Source organism: Bombus terrestris, chromosome 9 (assembly GCF_910591885.1).
Source record: "Bombus terrestris chromosome 9, iyBomTerr1.2, whole genome shotgun sequence".
Taxonomy (NCBI): Eukaryota; Metazoa; Arthropoda; class Insecta; order Hymenoptera; family Apidae; genus Bombus; species Bombus terrestris.
In genome coordinates, this window is record NC_063277.1 from 9825651 (window position 1) to 9843984 (window position 18334).

The 18334-nt window shown below is 33.6% G+C and overlaps 1 long non-coding RNA gene across 1 annotated transcript in view; it reads left to right on the plus strand.

Moving 5' to 3' along the window:
* The window catches only part of LOC110119566, a 119503-nt gene extending 101629 nt beyond the window's left edge, over positions 1-17874 (plus strand). Inside the window, exons 5-6 of the long non-coding RNA XR_002308039.2 lie at positions 15328-15398; positions 15477-17874. This is a non-coding gene — a long non-coding RNA (uncharacterized LOC110119566). The remainder of the gene's footprint in view (positions 1-15327; positions 15399-15476) is intronic.
* The last annotated feature ends 460 nt before the right edge of the window (positions 17875-18334 follow it).

Sequence of the window (18334 nt, forward strand, 5' to 3'; positions counted from 1 at the left end):
TACTTAAAATGTATCATATCTACATGATATTGTATTATTCATTTTTAGTCATTGTCAGATAATATTAGAATCAAAAAATTAACAAGAAGTGATATGGATTTACTCTGTTTCTTCCCTGTGGTTTCTAATCGATAAACACGTTTCAACGTCTGTCGTTTCATTGAAGCTTGCCACGAATCGATTCCCGAACGTTTGCGCGGCGATAAGCAAAATTATTCCGGCTCATGAAATTTTTCTCCGCCGTTTGGATCCTGCCGCGATAATCTTTAAAGCGGAACTCGCGTTTCCTGCTTATCGGCCGGGGACTTTGTTTAGCCGTGCGCGCCTAACGGAAGGTGAAATTGCGGTTCCTGCCTAACGAGATTTTCGAAAAGGCGCGGGTTCCCTCAGACCGACCAATTATTCGCGACATTTATAAAGTCAGACGAGATCCAATTACAAAGCGGGCGATGCGCACGTCTTTAAGAAACACTTAAAGCGGATGTACCCTACTGTTTGTAAGTGTCTGAACACTTTAGTCAATTTTTATTAACACCAGAACTACCACTGAGTAAAGTATAAAATTGAAACTGAGAAAATCGAAATGAAAGGTATATGAAGATAAGAGGAAAAAGATATGCATAAATACATTTTCGATGATTTTGTTTATTTGTATGTCACTTTATAGAGAATATTTGAATATAAAATAGTTGGAAGAGTGATAACAATTTGTTGAATTTAGTTAAACGTATGATTAAGTTACGGCAAATATTTGAATATCTTCAATAATTTAATGATTTTCAATATTTTAATATTGTGGCAAGCAATATTTCTTAAATTATGAAAAGGATGGAAAAATGCATGTTTGATCTCAAGACCAAATAAATTGATAATTTTGGAAATATAGGATAAATTAGCAACTGAATTTAAAAAAAACCGCAAATTTGACTTATCGTGTTGTTCTCTATATTGACAGTATATTGAAATCAAATTTGTAATAAATGAATTTCATCTTAAATTTTGAAATAAATTTTGTTTCCGTATATTATTTATTTTAATATATTATTACGGTTAAAAATACATACGAACTTTTCCGACAATTGCAGGGAAAATACGGACTGATTTATCATATAATTCAATGAGATTCGAAAAATATCGGAAATATTTCCGAACATGAACAATGAAGGGCGAGTATCAGGAAACGAACCTTCAACGAAGAGGAAACGCATCTGTTGTTTTTTCACATTGAAAAATCAAACTTGTAAATCAAGCAAACTGAAAATTAAGCTGATCATGTATGTAACTCTACCATTGCAACGAAACACGGGTATTAAAATAAGGAATACGTCTAAGTAAAAATTTTAACAAAACTTCGCCTCTTTTTTATATTATATATTAAGCACCTTCTATATCTGTGCTTTCTACTCTATTAATTTTTCGGTTAATAAAATATCCAGATAAAATCTCATCACAGGCTCCTAACGTTGAATTGCTTTATTGTCCAGAAACGTGTCCAATTTTTAATTTAGAATACGATCGTGGCGTTGAAACGCTACGCTATCTGTGTCTATGCGCGTTTCTCTACTTTTTTCTCGTCTTTTTGTAACTCTCTTCTTTTTTCTCCAGTCTGACCGCGTGCATGTAGCGAAAAGTGAAATGCCGCTATTTCAGAGAACGATACCTCTTTACGGTAGCCGGGACATTTGGGTCGCTTGGTTAGCTAGGGCTTGGTTTTTTTTTGGCCTAGCTTTTATGATCCATCGAAAAAACAGTACGCACATCTACGCCACGGCGATGTCAACAATGAATTCGCCCGAGATTTCAAATTTTTCTTGTCTCGTTAAACATTCATACAGATGCGGGACGCTAAATGTACGAATCACGTTAATTGCACTGTAATGTTAAATTGTTGTAAAGGAAATTTCTTTCTCTTCAATTCAAAATTTCGATAAAATGTTCGAAAATTTTTTGTTGTTTATCTCTTTTGTTGGTAATTATTAATTTATACAAATATCCTTCATTAGAAATTGTTAAAAATTTGTACGGGTGGTAAGTGATGAGTTCCATTAGACAAAATATCATTATCGTCAAATGTGAGATTATAATGTTTTAAGTTGAAACATGTTTTTAGAAAATGTTGGTGTTGCGGATGACTTTAAGATGATATTAACAAAATTTTGACTCTGATGAATCTTCGTAGTAAGTTTCATTTCTAAACGTTGACGACGTGCTTGTAATTACGTGCCGTAATGATAGACCTAATTTAAATGAAAGTTTGACTCTCTTGATCGACTATCCAATCGAGATTCAACCAATCAAATTCATGTAGCGATGCTGTAACCTATATATCATTAAGGTTAATGAATCTCTAACATAGCTTAAATAATTTGAGCTAGAACTGTATCAAACTTACTTGCGTCTTAACAGAGACGTGATCGAGATTTAAATCTCTCCAACTCCTCATCAATATCTTTCTACGTAATTAATGGGAAATCAACGTTTCAAGAATTCATACGTATGCGTTTACAAATAATTTTCATTTTTACCTCTTATCGTATTCTTATGTATTACTTTTGCCACATTATTTTAAGTTATTTTAAAACAAAAATTTTTAAATAAAAATAAATTTGAACGACTCTTGAATTCTTTGAATACTTTTATGCGCAAGATATTCAAAGAATGCAATCGTTTGAAAAAAGACTAGGAGTAGTCATTACTTAAAAAAAAAATTCTTATTGAAAAACACATGTTAAAAACAATAAATTTTCTTACATTACTTTAAGATATTTAATCTATCCGAATATTATATTCATTGTAGGAGATAATAGTTAGTGCCAATTATATATTTGTACCCTCCGTACAAAAATTATAGCACTAAAAATTATTCTAAAATATTGTGTAATCATGTAATTAAATTAGAATGAAAAAGTGAAATTTAAATTACATTGAGAAAGAAGTTTGGATTCTTCCAATTTTAAGAAGCAACTATGTAATAGTGTACACATTTCGCAAGTAGTTCCTGACATAGTAAAAGGGTTAGAACAAAGTTTCTGAATATGTTACGTACGAATAACCTCCAAAACCAGGCTATCAATAACTTGCTCCCTTCCCACCTAAAATCGATAAATTACTCGCATAAAATCTTTCTTACACAGCACAACGCTCTTCAAGCAACGAAACTTCGATTCTCAAAGTTTTAAAGATATTTCAATGACTGTAACCGGACTGTACTCGGTATAATGCGAGCCATCAAGAGGGATTGTTTTCCATGCTGACACCGATTAGTTTGCAACTTGGCGAATAACCCTGCGTGCACCAAAGCGGATACGCGGGAATATTCCGCGATTCGACGAGAAGTAATCTTTGGATGCTGGTCTCGGAAAAGAAAGTTCGATTCATAACCGGGAAAGGAAAGAATTTCCGTTATTACAAATAGAGAGTTTGACCGATAGCAGGATGGAAAATAAGGAGTCGGACATTATCCGTGGCGAATTCGCTGCCGCGAGACTATTTATGCAGCCGAGCGTTCGAATATCGTTCGAACAACGGTATTAGTACCATGCATAATAAGTCTATGGATTCTCATTTCCCGTAGACGAGAGTTACGCAACTTCGAGATGCTTTTCATTGTTACTGGCAAAATGCCGAGCGCAAATAATGACTGAATATGAGCGGCTCGCGTACATTGCGTTTTACCCGACACTTCGTTCCCTTAATAACATCATCGTTATTATTATTACAAAGGAAATAACTTCCTCCCGAGATACTTCCGTAATATATGTTTCCATGTTCCTTTAACTATCAAAGCGAGAAAGAGTCTTTTGTCTTCGTTCAGTTACTCGGCACACAAGATGTAGTACAAGGTGAATTAATTTATCGTAGAAATTTGGTGATTCTGCTCCTTGGAAAATCGAGCGTGGTCTGCGTTATTTGCGTTTTGCACGTCATTTCTATTGCTTTTAGTTTAATTGCAGATCTTATTGCGAGTCCAGATAATACAGGACGGTACGCGTTAACGTATACAGTAGTATAGGTCAATTAACAGTGATGGTCCCCTATACATTGTATACATGTGCATGTACTATATACATTGATGTATATTGACTTATACTACTTGGACCTGTATACGTAATCTATTATAGATTTAAGTAGTATAAGTCGATATTCACCGATGTGTGCTGTAAAATAAAATAGTAAACAGCAGAGTAGGTGTTGATTTACACTACATATACCCACAATGGACGAATCTATTGGAGATGTAAGTAGCATAAGCGTACGGTAATATAAATCAACGAATGGTAATTCATGCGTTGACTTATACTACTTGGGGCTACACTATATAAACTGGTTAAATCAATCAGACTTCTTAGAAATAATTTCAGTAGGAAACATTAGTTTCTAATCGATCAATTATATATTAATAAGAACCATGTAAGAAACAATCTTCTCACTGTCGATGACACAGTAGTACCAATGGGATACGAAAAGTTAATTAATCAAATACAATATATTAATCGATTGATAACTCAACACTGATCGTAATCATAATTATTACTGCCCACGTGCGATCGTAAAAGCAAGACAATTTCAGACGTTTTCAACGTAAACCTCTCATTCTCTTGGCAAATTAACAAAAGAATCTCGTAACATCGTTGGTTTTGGTGGACACTACGTATAATAGCCACATTATCAGGCTTCCTGCAAAATACGTCGGACGTACAAGCAGAGTAATTATGCTCGTGGAATGCTCAAAGCCGGTGGTTTCGGTACGTTGAGTTTACTAATTATCCATATAACGGTGTTCGCATTAAGGTCATAGCCGATTCTAAAATTTTCGTTCCCGCTGAATTTGATGTCCGCCGTTTGAAAAATTATAGCGCAAAGTAATTGTACGTAGCAACATAGATGAACACGCGAAGAGGAGAGATGAAGAAAGAAATAAATGCCTCGGCGTGGAACGAGCCACAACGACGTCGCGTCGTCGCCTTATATTATAAACGATTCACAATTATTCCCTTTCTTCTTCGTTGTCGAGAGAAACATCCGAACAATTCCTCGTTTGGACCTTTTACACAAAGACAAAGCAGCGACGACACCGCGACTAACCAACGAAGTCGCTCGTATTTCTGCTCGAGATGATGCTGTCTAGAAAGGTCGTTAGACATTAACCCGGAACAATTATTTTATCGTGTTGGCTGGTGCTTTATGCACTTTGATAAGTTGCTTAACGAGACGACGAATTAAAGTTTGTCTTTGTCCTTCGGGGCTCTCCACTTTAGCTACAAGCCACGGGGACGAGGAAAGCAATAAACGCAGCTTAAATGCGACGAACTGATCTTTTAACAGGAGTACTGTCGAAGGAAAGCATACTCGATTGTAAAACTGCTGCAGTTTAAAGCATAATTTTATAGATTTATCAGACAAATTCAAGCTTTCGATTAATTTATTCCTTCTTTCTTTTTACTTAAATATTTATCCGATATATAAAATTAATTTTAATCTGCGATTTTAATCTGTCACAGTGGGATAAGAAAAGTTTATGACTTTGCTTCTGTATTTTAGAATAATATTTGCTAATATTTAGATATCACTTAAAAAATCTTTTTATTATCGTTACTTATGTAAGAAAACTAATATTTTTGAAAACCATGAAAGAGAAATGTACGCGTAATTACATACTTTACAACGACACTTACCGAGAATTTTCTTGATCTCTGTTTGAATAAATGAAATTTCATATCAGAGAAGTAGGTGTTCTATTATTCAAACTTCGTTTTACCTTCCATTTCCTAGATCTTTACTCAGGATTAATATAGCTATAACTATAGTATAAATAATTAAGATACGTAACACAGCAACACGAAATGCTACTTGAAAACTGCAATCAAAGGAAATTATTTGAAAGTGATCCGTAATATCGAAATCATTTGAATCGCTTTATTTCGATACATAGGAGACCAAATGTATCTACACGTAAAGAAAAGTCTAAGAACACATAATAGTTCGAACAGAGAATCCACGGAGTAATATCGTACAAAGGAAACGTAACAGTTCTTCCGTATGAAAGGCACGCAATACCGAAAAATTCGCAATACCTTTTGTTCCTAAGTTTCGCGGTCTTGGAAGTTGCGTTCGGTATAGCCGGGTCTGCCAAATCTAAAGTAGTTCGAAATCGCAAAGCCGCGCAAAACATACCGGGGCGATTCAATGCCGGTCGAAACTCGGCGTCTATGTTAGGAAAAAGAACTACGGAATGCAGTCGGTTGTGGGAGCTTCCGATTCGGTGCGGCGCAGGAAGTCGGTGTGCACTTCTTGCTCGCGAAACTTCTCCTAGCGAGTACTCGTTTGCGACGGATACGAAACACCGTTCCATCGAACGACAGCTCCTGTTGTGTTTCTCTGTTTGCTTCTCCGAAATAGACCTTCCAGAACAAGTCGCCAACGATAAAAAGGACCGTAAATGTGAATTAGCACCTTAAGTATATGTTTCCTTTCGCATTACATTTCCTTGAGTTTAGAAATGCTGATGGAGAAGAGATACGAAAGTATTGTAAATTAATATCCTAAGTATGTGGTTCGTTTTATATTTCTGAGAGTTTGGGAATGTTACGGAATAAGAAAACGGAATGTGTTATTAATTAACACTTTAAAGGAAGCATTAACTGGCTATCATTTAGTATTTATGCTATAACGCATATAATAATAGTACTCGCGATACAGAAAGTCATCAAAACTCATACGTTCGAATGATAGGAAGTTTGATTTAGAGTAATTTGAATACTGTAGTTGATGAAGTGTTTTGGATGATTTCTAAGTTTTTAAATAAATCGTTCTTAGTATTTAGGCTCTTTGAAACTATTTCTTGCCTTCAGGAAGCTATCTAAAATCGGAATTCTGACATAGACTCATCCAGTTCTAAAGCTATCAGCATTATTATGGATTAGATACTCATCAGAGGAAATCATTTAAGCGTTTAAAGCAATCGATAACGAAATCCACGTAAGATACTACACACTTTACGCGTCATGATGGGACGGATGTGGATGTACAGGGGCAATTGCACACCTCTTGAGAGATATGCCGCGAGTGCTTGCACCTGACGTTTATCGCTTGCAAAATTGTCTTGAAAATTGTATCTGCAAGCGACGTTCAATGAACGTGGATGAAAATGCGTGATTCAACATCTTCAGCGTTGCAACAAAGTTTAATATATACATATGAAATCCTTGTTTAGATGTTACTTATTATTTAGAAAATTAAATAAAGCATACTTTAGTTGAAAATAATTGAATAAAAATATATTTTCTCGAACTTAGGATAATAAGCATCGTTTGATCGATGTCACATTCTTAAAATTATATCAAATTATTTTGACTAATGGAAGAATTATCGTATACAAAATATTATTCTTAAGCATTAAAAAGATATTGTAGTCAAAATGTTAGAAACGATAGAAAAGCTATTAAATAGAGAACATTATAAACAATATAAACTGAGTATATTTGTATTTAATTAATTAATATCAAGATACCACGAGAATGAAGATAATATGTAAATATTTCTTGTATTTATTGCGTAAATCCGAAACAGACGCAACACCACAATGCCGGTCAAAGAGATTTTGTCGATTGTGAACATCCGAAGTAATTTTCTCTTTTACAATCTCGTTACGTGTTTCAACTGTATTCAGTTACATTTGAGACAAAGAGCCTGTGTCTGCAGGTTTGCGCTTTCTGCCTTTAAAACAAACAATGGGGTAGATCAAACGTGCTGTGTAAACACAAGAGATGCAGTGACAGTGTTATGGAGGAATTTATCCTTCAATGGCCTTGAGCTATAAGTTGATTTTACACAAACCAGAGTTACTTGAGAGAATCCGAGTTTTCCCATTTACTTTTAACCTGTTATTATAATGGTTGTACATAGGATAAGAATATTCAGAAAACAGAAATTAAAAATTGTTATTTTTGTTAATTAGTTGACGATAAAAAGTCCAATTTTTTAGAATATTTAAATTATACAAGTCGAAAGTAATACGCGAGAGGACAAAAGGTGATTACTTATAAAAAATATGAAATAAGTTTGTTCATCCACGAAAATTGATTATTGAAAAAATCAAATTCTAATTACGTGCTTGCACAGTTAACCTGCTAAAGAAAACCTAAAGAAAAATTTTATGAATAATATTTTATTTTATGAATGAAGTCAGGTATGTGAGTACATATGCTTGCAATAGATTCTTAAAATTGATCTACTCGATAACCATGATTTGGATGAATAAATTTTATTTTACGCTTTTAATTTATTTTTGCATAAGTAATTATAATTTATAACAACATATTTATTTTTTTACAATAGATTTATACGATACTATTAGTTATACCTTGTATATGTCGATTAGTCATAGATATTTTTAACGCTTTGATGTTTAAAGCTGTGACAGTTATCTATAATTAATAAATAACACGGTCGAAACAGAAATTGAGTTAACAATGGGCCGAATTACAAAGGGGAACATATTGATCTGTTACGTTTGCGAGAAATCTAACGAAATTCGATATTAATTCCAATTAAATGCTCGATTTAGACTTTGGAAATATAGCACGATACCAATTTCAAGAAGTGAAGCCCTGCAATTTTAATAAATTGTTGTGTTAGATATATAAATTGGAATAAAACAAACCAAGACATTATTACACAATTTGATGATATTATTAGAGATTGTTATTCTTTGAATTTCTTTGTTTTCCTTTGTCGAAATTTATTTGTTTCATCCCCAGCGATGTTTGGTATAAATGCAATTTAATCCTGTTTCACTAACAAATCGATACGCGCCTAAATAAATAGAAGCATTCTGAATCCTTTCGACTGCATAAATATCTTCACGGATTAAGAAAGTGTATTCTCCTAGTTTATGAATATACAGTCGGAGACGAAAATAAGCGTGTTCATAAAAATATAAATTTACATAAGAATCCGAAATGTACTGATAAAAAACAACTCAACAGTTTATCTCTTCAATCTGTGAACAAATCTATTAACAAATAATCATTTTTCTATTTATCACGTATTCTACAAATGATCTTCTACCCCGATTTACCAAAAGATCAAGAACATTTATCCACATTTTTCTTCGTCTCATTTCACCCTTCCTTCCCCAATTTTCCCTTATTCACAGCACGCGATAATAAATAATCAAAGAAGTAAATGATACGTATCAGATATTAACGATGATACTCGTGAGAAGAAACGATTAAGAATAATTCTCGCGTGAAAAGGTGAAACGTGTGTATTTATACATATAGTGAAAATTAATGATGGAAACTCGCCCAAATGTGGCCACTCATCCTCTCATCTGCAAAGATTCCGAAATTACGAGGCGGATAACAATAGGGCAATTGGATTAAACGAAATATAATCACAGAGAAACAAATATTCGAACGTGAAACGTTAGATAGAAGGACGTAATAATAGCATTGAGCAAGCAACATATAAAGGATTGTTGTCGCAGAAAGGGGCAAGTAGCTGGATAGGACGCACGCGAAGCAAGACAGAAGGGAAGTTTGAAGTTCTCCACCCTCTGAGAGCTTGAGGAGAAGCGACATGACTGGAACTGTACGTTCTGCAAACCCTGTGGCGAATTTGTCTACTCAAGTCAATTGAATTGAATGCAATCCGTTGTTTCTGTTATTCTTGTTCATGAGATGGAGCGCTAGGCTAGAATTAATAATTATTCATAAACTCGAGATTCCTTTCCCACGGATCCGATCGATTTAACGAATAGTTTTAGCATTCGCTTTGTATTAGGTTCCTATTAATTCGTAATGTTTATTAGTTGTATGCTTCTGTCAAAAGTCACTTATCAACTTCGTATTTTGTAATTTTGTCACTCGCGTCACTTTGGCTTTAATTTTATATTAATAGCGTGTTTGAAAAGTAATTGTGTACTAATGTACATATATCGGTGTATATGTATATATTAAATAATTATTCATTATTCATTTCGACTTTATCTTGCATCTCATAAAGTTATTTAGATGAGCAAATCGTAAGGATATAATAAATCTTACAGTTTTCAATGTTTCTAATTATTTTCCTCTGACAATATAATCCTGTATAATCATTTATTCTATGTAGACCAAACGCAACTATTGTTAATGCCCGAGAATTGAAATATGGCTAACGGCATATAATATATTATTAATACAGAATTGTTTCGACAAAATGAAAGTATAATGAATGAATTCAGCAAGGTATAGTATACATTTTCAGGAGTAACGTTTCACGAAATTACAAGCTTTTTGAAAGTGATACGACACAGAAAGTTGAAACGTAATCAATCATGGTAATACAAAGCATTTTTGGCGAATATTCTATTTTTTTCGTTTATCAGACAGACAGACAGTTTCGAAAGAATATAAAAGGAGAACAATGGAAATTTAATACACGATTGATTCATACGTGAAAAAGAATTTTATTAATAATATATCCCGAAGCAAACCGAATCGATATATTTGAAAACAAAGTATATCTATACATTTGTATACTTCGATAATTGGATAAATGAAATTTTACAAACATCAAACTATTGTTAAATGTTTCAAAATGATGTTTTTCAACAAGATATTAATTAATAAAAAATACTGATTGAAAAAATGTCAAATGTAATATCTGCATGGAGAACGATTTTCGTTTGTGACGGTATACAAAAATAATTTCGTACATAATTCGTTTTTTCGTTTCCTTTATCTTCGACCTCCAGTGAAGAAACTTGGGAAATAGTGCGATGTTTCGGAAGCAATCATCCGTTTCCGCCATCGAGTCGCATCGATAGGAGATTGAACTCCTTGCTTTTTCGAGTACCGACGCAAAATGGATACGGGCCAAAAGAAGAGCAGCTCTTTTGGATGGCAAGAATCAACCTGATTGATTCACGGATCGCGTTTAATAATGTTCACTGACTACATATCGAAAGGGATCTAATTTTACTTTATACTATGGAGGATTCTCTTTTATGTTCTTCTTTCAAGTTATTTTTAAACTTGTATAAAAGTAGATAGATCGTAGCTGATTTATAAGTATTGTTAGAGGTTCTACAATAGTTCCCTCATTTCTGGAAAGTTTTAATACGTAACTGCAAATATCAATCGATTCGGTCTTTCAAGAACATCGTTTCGTTGAAATATATAAAGATAAGTTCAATTTAATAACATCTATGTACTTTCTACATATTTGGATGTATTGAATTTATGTGTAAGTTACTATATCTTTGCTAGTAAAAGTAGATTTGTCGATTATGTAACGTAATATTTTAGAATTTAAAATAATGAAATTTTTATTGGTTTTTAATTGAAGCAATCTACATCACCATGAAGCATATTATACATTGTAAGACGAATTGCACAATAATTCATCAATTCTCCTCATTATTAATCACTTTTGGTTCACATGATTGGAGTTAAATTTTAAATACGTATAATAAATAGATTCGTTCGACCTTGAGTTCACTTCGTCAAAACGCTAACTAAAATTTCGTTTCAATAAATGAAGTATTAGTCGAAAATACTAAATATGGTAAAGAAATGTAATAATAATGACGACAGATCGTAATAACGAAACTATAACAATGGAACAAAAAGTTGAAAATTCAATAGTCTCTGAGCACTAATATAAATAATACATAATTTATGAAAGAATCTCATCGTGAAAAAATTTATACAAACACAATGGAACAAGTTTGCAAGACGATCACTAAGCAGCTAACAAAATTAACCGGACCATACTCGACTGAGAGAATTACCGTAATAACATTCAACGAGCGTTTGACACTTTGGAATATGCCAAGTCATATGTAATTTAAAGTGTTACGGGCAAGTTTGGTCGAAGCTTATAGACGTGTCGTCTTGTATTGTGGCCTTCCGGGTCGTAACACGTCGCCGGTAATATGGCACACACATAAATTGGACCGTACTTGAACCCTTCGGTTGCAAGTGTTACGAGTCGCCTGTACTATTTGCCCATGAACACGCGTCGTAAGTTGCCTGTGTCTTAAGTGAACCAAGTCGGCCCATTATCTCAGTTTACGTCACGGTCTTTTATGGTTCAATATAGAAACTCCCTATAGGATGTAATCGAAGCCACAGTGAACTTGCTAATTGTCCGCGTGGAACTCAATGATCCGAAATGTCGATTACGAACACGTTTTACCGGCTCGGCTACTGGAAAACACAGCTTTGAAAAATAATTTTAGAATTGATTAATTAGTAGTATATTATCTTTCTCTAAAAATTAGTTCTCTCGTTTTATCCATTTATGTGTAAATAAATCTAAATAACATTTTTATATTTTTCTTAATATGCACGTAGAATATATATAAAATATAGTAAGCTATAGAGATAAAATATAATCTGTATCATTGGTTCGTGGAAAATCTAAAGTGGCATAAGGGCGCACGTTCGTTAAACAAATTATATTATCCTATACATGTCGAAACGATACCACGACTAATTGGGGGATTGACGGTGGGTACAATCGAATTTTTCAGCTAGCAGAACGATTGCTTTGCTGATCGTTTACAATTGAATATAACAGGATATTTTGTTATGATGTGAAGATTTTATAATTTAGTACGAAGAGCTTTCAAACCGCAGTTTCGGCTATTGAAAATCACCACGACCGAAATATTCATTCGAAATGTGGTATTTCAGCAAGTGATATGTTTTCGAATGGCATGCATTCTAAAGAACATTGAATAATTTAAAAATCCACGCGACAAAAGTGTTACGGTTGCAGAGATCAATATAAATCGTTTGCTGTTACGTGATGCACGTATTCGTTATTCGAGTTAATCATCCACTTTTTGGAAAAGAGATTAAGACCTCTATGAATCTTCTTTTATGCGATATTTCACAGTTAAAAATGCACAAAATCCGTATAGCATACAAAAATATATCGAATAATAAACGTACCTATAATATTCATATGGTGACACAAACGTCTGTTTAAATACGACTTTTTCGTTGAAAAATTTCGTTAAAAAATCTGGTCTACGTAGATTGACAATTTATTTGAATTTTTATATAACTTTTTATCAAGAAAAAGATTCATTAACATTCTACGAATATTAATAATAAACTAATTACAAAATTACCGGAAAGTAATTATAAGTAACAAAGGATATTATACAGAAAACTAATCAACATATACATTCATTTCAAATTAAAAGACGGCGAGAAAAAGAAGCAAAAACAATAAAGTTTATTAAAAGTACATCAATCACTTCCATCACATCGATTATCACATCCAGAAAGAAGCACGAAACTAAAATATATTGAAAGAAGGTAATTGTTTGATATTGAGTACCATTGTTCTTACCCATCATTTTCAAATTGTAATAGAATTTCATGTACAACGTTGTACAGTTCATATATATGTATGATTCGATCGCGGACAAAATGTTTTGGAACGCATGGTCTTGATGGTGGTGTTCGTACGACAACTACGAACAAGGTGTTAATTTTCATTCATCTTTTGACAGCGTTTCGTAGTGGTAATGAATGTTGTATGTCTGAGCGATAAGAATAAATTGGAGCCATATGAAATTGGCACAGCTATACATTGTCCGTACAAAAGCAAATGCTCACCTCAGCTATAAACAAATCAATGGTTGACAGCTGTGTTGCATTACACGATGCCAGAATTACACCTTCGAACGTTTCTGTTTACCGGGTACACGCGTTTTAATTATTTACACATCTGCGATTCATCGCGATATATTTTGCAATAAAACGCTACCGGAGTTCCGCCAATATATCTTCGAAGTTAATGCTCGTTTTGAAACTGCTTCGTTGCAATGTTCCGCGGAATCGACGTTAACATTCTGTACGTCAACCTTTCCTTTGCATTTTATTTTTGTCTTCTGTAATTCATTTCACGCATTACCCGAGGACACGTGCACTTGGAATTTTTTATGAATTGCACGTCGTTCGAATCGCTTTCAAGTGGATATCGGTATCCGATACGGGCTGCGGAATCCATTAAGCCTTGAATCGGGCGCTAAGCACAGTTCATTGATCATGGTTGTACGAATTGGATCGTAATATGTTTTGTCTTTTCATTTTTAATAAGCCTCGCATGTGTGTATTTCCAACGCAAAACGATTCAGATCCTGTGCATAAACTTGGGGATATTTTGAACAAATATAAGCATGTTACTTGTATAGTGAGAATAAACAGTATTTGCCTACTACTACTATTTATATATTGATTAATTATCTCAGAGTGTATGCAGTTCTAATTTAGAAACAATTGAAGATCAAAATGCAAACTTCCATACGCTCTGAACAAGTATGTCACAATTATTTTTCTAGCAATTTTTCTAGTTTATCTTTATAAAAATGATGAATTTATTAAAAATAAGCCAAGTCACATACTTATAAATATTCAGTCTTTAATATTCTATCGTTTCATGCTTAATCAAATATATTTTAAATCACGAGATTAGTATTCGTTGCAGCATCAACATATAAATTTGGAGACATTATTTTACATCTAATTATTATGAAATTTGGAAATGAATATAACTGCTTGCTCCGAGAGACTAGTTAATTACCCTGAGCACTTCTGGACGCGTTCCAAATTCTTACGAGACAAAAACATTGAGATTTATAATTCGACTTTATAGCTACCTCTTAATTTTCTTTCGTAATTGAGGAGAAATCTACTAGGAAGACTAGCATACTTACCGATACGTCCTATCAAAGTGAACACGTAATATATGAAAAAGTTTTAAAGGATCGATCGAACTAACAAACTATCTAAAGACTATCAAATCTGCTTGCATTATAAATTTCTCTTACTTACCTATAACTAGTACAAAATACAACGCCTAAGATGCACATTGTTATAAAGAAATTTATTAATCCAATTTTCTTATAGACAGTGTACGTTTTTTTACGAATGAAATGTATACATTAACCACGTGCAGTTTGCAGAAACCTCTAACTAAAGTTGCAAATATACAAGTCAAACAGGGCTTTCAGTTTGCTAGGAAGCGTGATATATGTATGTACCTAACTACGAAAAGTGAAGTTCTCAGAAAAGTGATTTGAAACAGAAAGTTTGAAATTGTAGATTGTTAATAATTCTATCATCTAGCTATGAGCAAATTTCTTTTCTTTTACAATTTTTCTAGTTTCGATTTCTGAGCGCTTCTAATAAAATATCTTTTATGAATATTACGAGTTTTTGGAATTCTCCTTAAGCGTCAAGTACAACAATGATGATTCTGTTATTTCTATTATAATCCTGTTCTAAGAAATAGTTTACTGTTACAGTTAATTCTTTTCAGATATCCCGAAGTCGACGATCTTTTATATGGTTCAAATATTCGTAATTAACGTATTTCCGCCGATATTGGAGGTGTGTAATATATCATTCCTTTAACACGTTATAAATTGATATGCATATTATACATATACTTAACCCTTCTTGGAATAGATCTAGCGCTATCTCTATGTAGATAGAATAAAGCAATAGTATGCAGCCAGAAATTATCTGATAGAAGCTGGGCGATATCACGCTTAATGGAGTATCGACGAGACAGTGACAGGACTTGTTTTGATGACCGGCGTTCGTCGCGCTGGCTGCACTTGAAGCTGCAAACGATGCATCAGCAATGGCCATAATTCATTGGCTCCAGCAGGTGTATCCTCGTTTCCCCGGCCTCTTCTCACGAGCCAGCACGCACACACAGCACGCGGATTCCGCGACGTGGATCAACGCTGATATTCACGGCGAGCTGAAAACTAATCGGGATCGAAGGTAACGGATGAGGATACCTAGCTATGCTGAATCATCTCGGATGACGTAGAAAGCTATCGAGGATATTATACGTGGACCTTTTTCAACATCCAACCTAGAATGACCGATGGTATCCCTGAGAATCTTGATGGCGTTCCCGAGATTTATTTTGCGTAGTTAGTTAAATGGAGAGATCCATTTTTATTAGAACGGAGATTATAATAACAAATGTGGGATTTTACTATGTAAAAATGTTTAGGAGATTTTTATCGAGCCTTTAATAAGTTTAAGGAATTAATAGTGTTTACGTAAATAAGAGTAGAAATCAAAAGAGCTGCCAGTGAAATATTTGGTATTAGTGGAAATTATTAATATTAGGGGTACAAATTATATAATTTGATAGTTCGTAAGGAAAATAAAAATGTTCTTTATGGTTTGTAAAGTTAATCATTATTTAACAAATTTTTCATAAGACGAACAAATATTTGAATTGAAACTAGGAATGGATAACTCTAAGCATTTAATAAAATAATACAGGAACGTCTTAGAGAAATCGTACTTATATTTTTATATAGTTGTTCAAAATTTCAGATTGCAGGAATTATTGATTTTGTTGAATCTTTCGCTAGGAAAATTGCAAATGAGAAAATAATATATGGAAATGGTATTAATTCATAAATCGATTTCAGTCCTAATGCCCTTGTAAAAAATTTGGACGATTTTATATTGAATCCGCCTATAAAATACGTATATAATCCATATTGCACTAAAATAAATGAAAAGAAGTCATTAAAACCATTAAAATAATACGATTGATAAAGGCATGTTTTATGAGGCTGCGATAGGATTTCGAATCGATTAAGAACGAAGTAATATGTTATACTATGGAGAAAAGATTAAATCTTTTTGAATGATAATTCCTGTATAAGTTCATTTATGTCTACGTGTAATAAAATGAAAATTTCTGCAAAAGATTTTTGCGTTAAAAGATTAATTGAAAGATAATAGAATCGATATCAAGAAAATATTCTAACATTCTAAATACTATAGCATTTTGTATATTCTTGCAAATTGTGTGCATTCTATGTACTTTTGTAATTTAAATTTCCTATAAATGCATAAACATCTACCTATCTATTGTAATCTGATAATTTCACAGTCTAACACTCAATATCGAAACTCGAAGTGTATACTTAATATTATAATACAGCATCCTTCTCAATTTTTTCTTGTATAAAGAGCGATTCCTTTAACGACTCTGCTGTTACTTTCACCAGATTCTGCAGTGATCTACTGATATAAATCAAATATTCGAATGTCAGGTGTATCGGATTGAATATATATAGGAAACGTTATCCAGTTCGTTACATTCGAGTTTCTTCCTTAAACCCGTTCCTAACAAGAAACTATCGGATCCACGGGTCGATGTATACGAATTCTTTGCTTCTTAAGATTTACTTTGTCTCTTCCTCCGGCTAGTTCTCGGTGCCACGTTCCAGGGCCGTTCGTCTTGCTCACAGTGGCCGTTCTTTCAGCGGAACGGTACCACCCTCGAAGACACCCTTTCCATCGACAACGTTCTTTAAACTTTCCACTGCCTCCCACTAACATTCACTTCGCATCGATTTCGACGTTCACGCCTCGATGCGTCTTCTTCGCCCAGGGATGTTACCTATCGTTCTGCCCCCCCCCTCCCCCCACGTCTCTACACGATCGCGCCTCCAAAATGCCACCGTTCGAATCGCGCCTCCTCTTTTCTGCGGTAAAACCTGAAAAATGGCTCTGCTTACCACGAAACTTTTTCTCGAAACGTGTTCTCGGGTCGAGACTACACTCCTTTTGACGCAGGAGGAAGCACTTTTGGATGCTGTTTGATTTAGTAATGGGGCGATTATGTGGTCGATGATAGTTTTCTTTATTGAGGCAAATTGATAATTCGCAAAGAAATGCACAGCGAGTCGGGAAAGTATTTGAACGTTTACCATAGAAAATTTGTATGAATGTATATTACACGATAATGAATTTAAAAGTAATCTGAAAACGTATGGATATAAACGTGCGTATTGAAAATATGCAGCATAAATACCGAACTTAAACGTAGAATTAATGAGCCCGTTAAATATGACAGCTAATTAATATACTGAATAATTAATTATTTAAATACTTTCGTAAGTATTGGTACATTTCTTGAAAAACATCGTTAGGGAAATTAAGAAGCTGAAGTCTTCCGATCTATTTATACTCAAACTCCTGCATATTGAAATGAAAACAAGACTTAATTAAAAGTTTATAAATAGAAAATGTGCAAAGTTTATGAAATTCAAAGCTGCTTATGTTTCACGAAGTTCTGGACCAGAGAAGACATGATTCGCATGCTATGAAATAATAATTGCGTGTGCATTACGTCGTATTTTATTTAAAAAAAATGTCATGGAAATATCCAAATTTCCTGTACCTCGAAAATAATTTCACACTGTGTCTACTTACGTTTTAAACTTACTTTTACGTAAGGAAGTGCATCGTATATGAATTATTTATGAGACACAGAACATAAT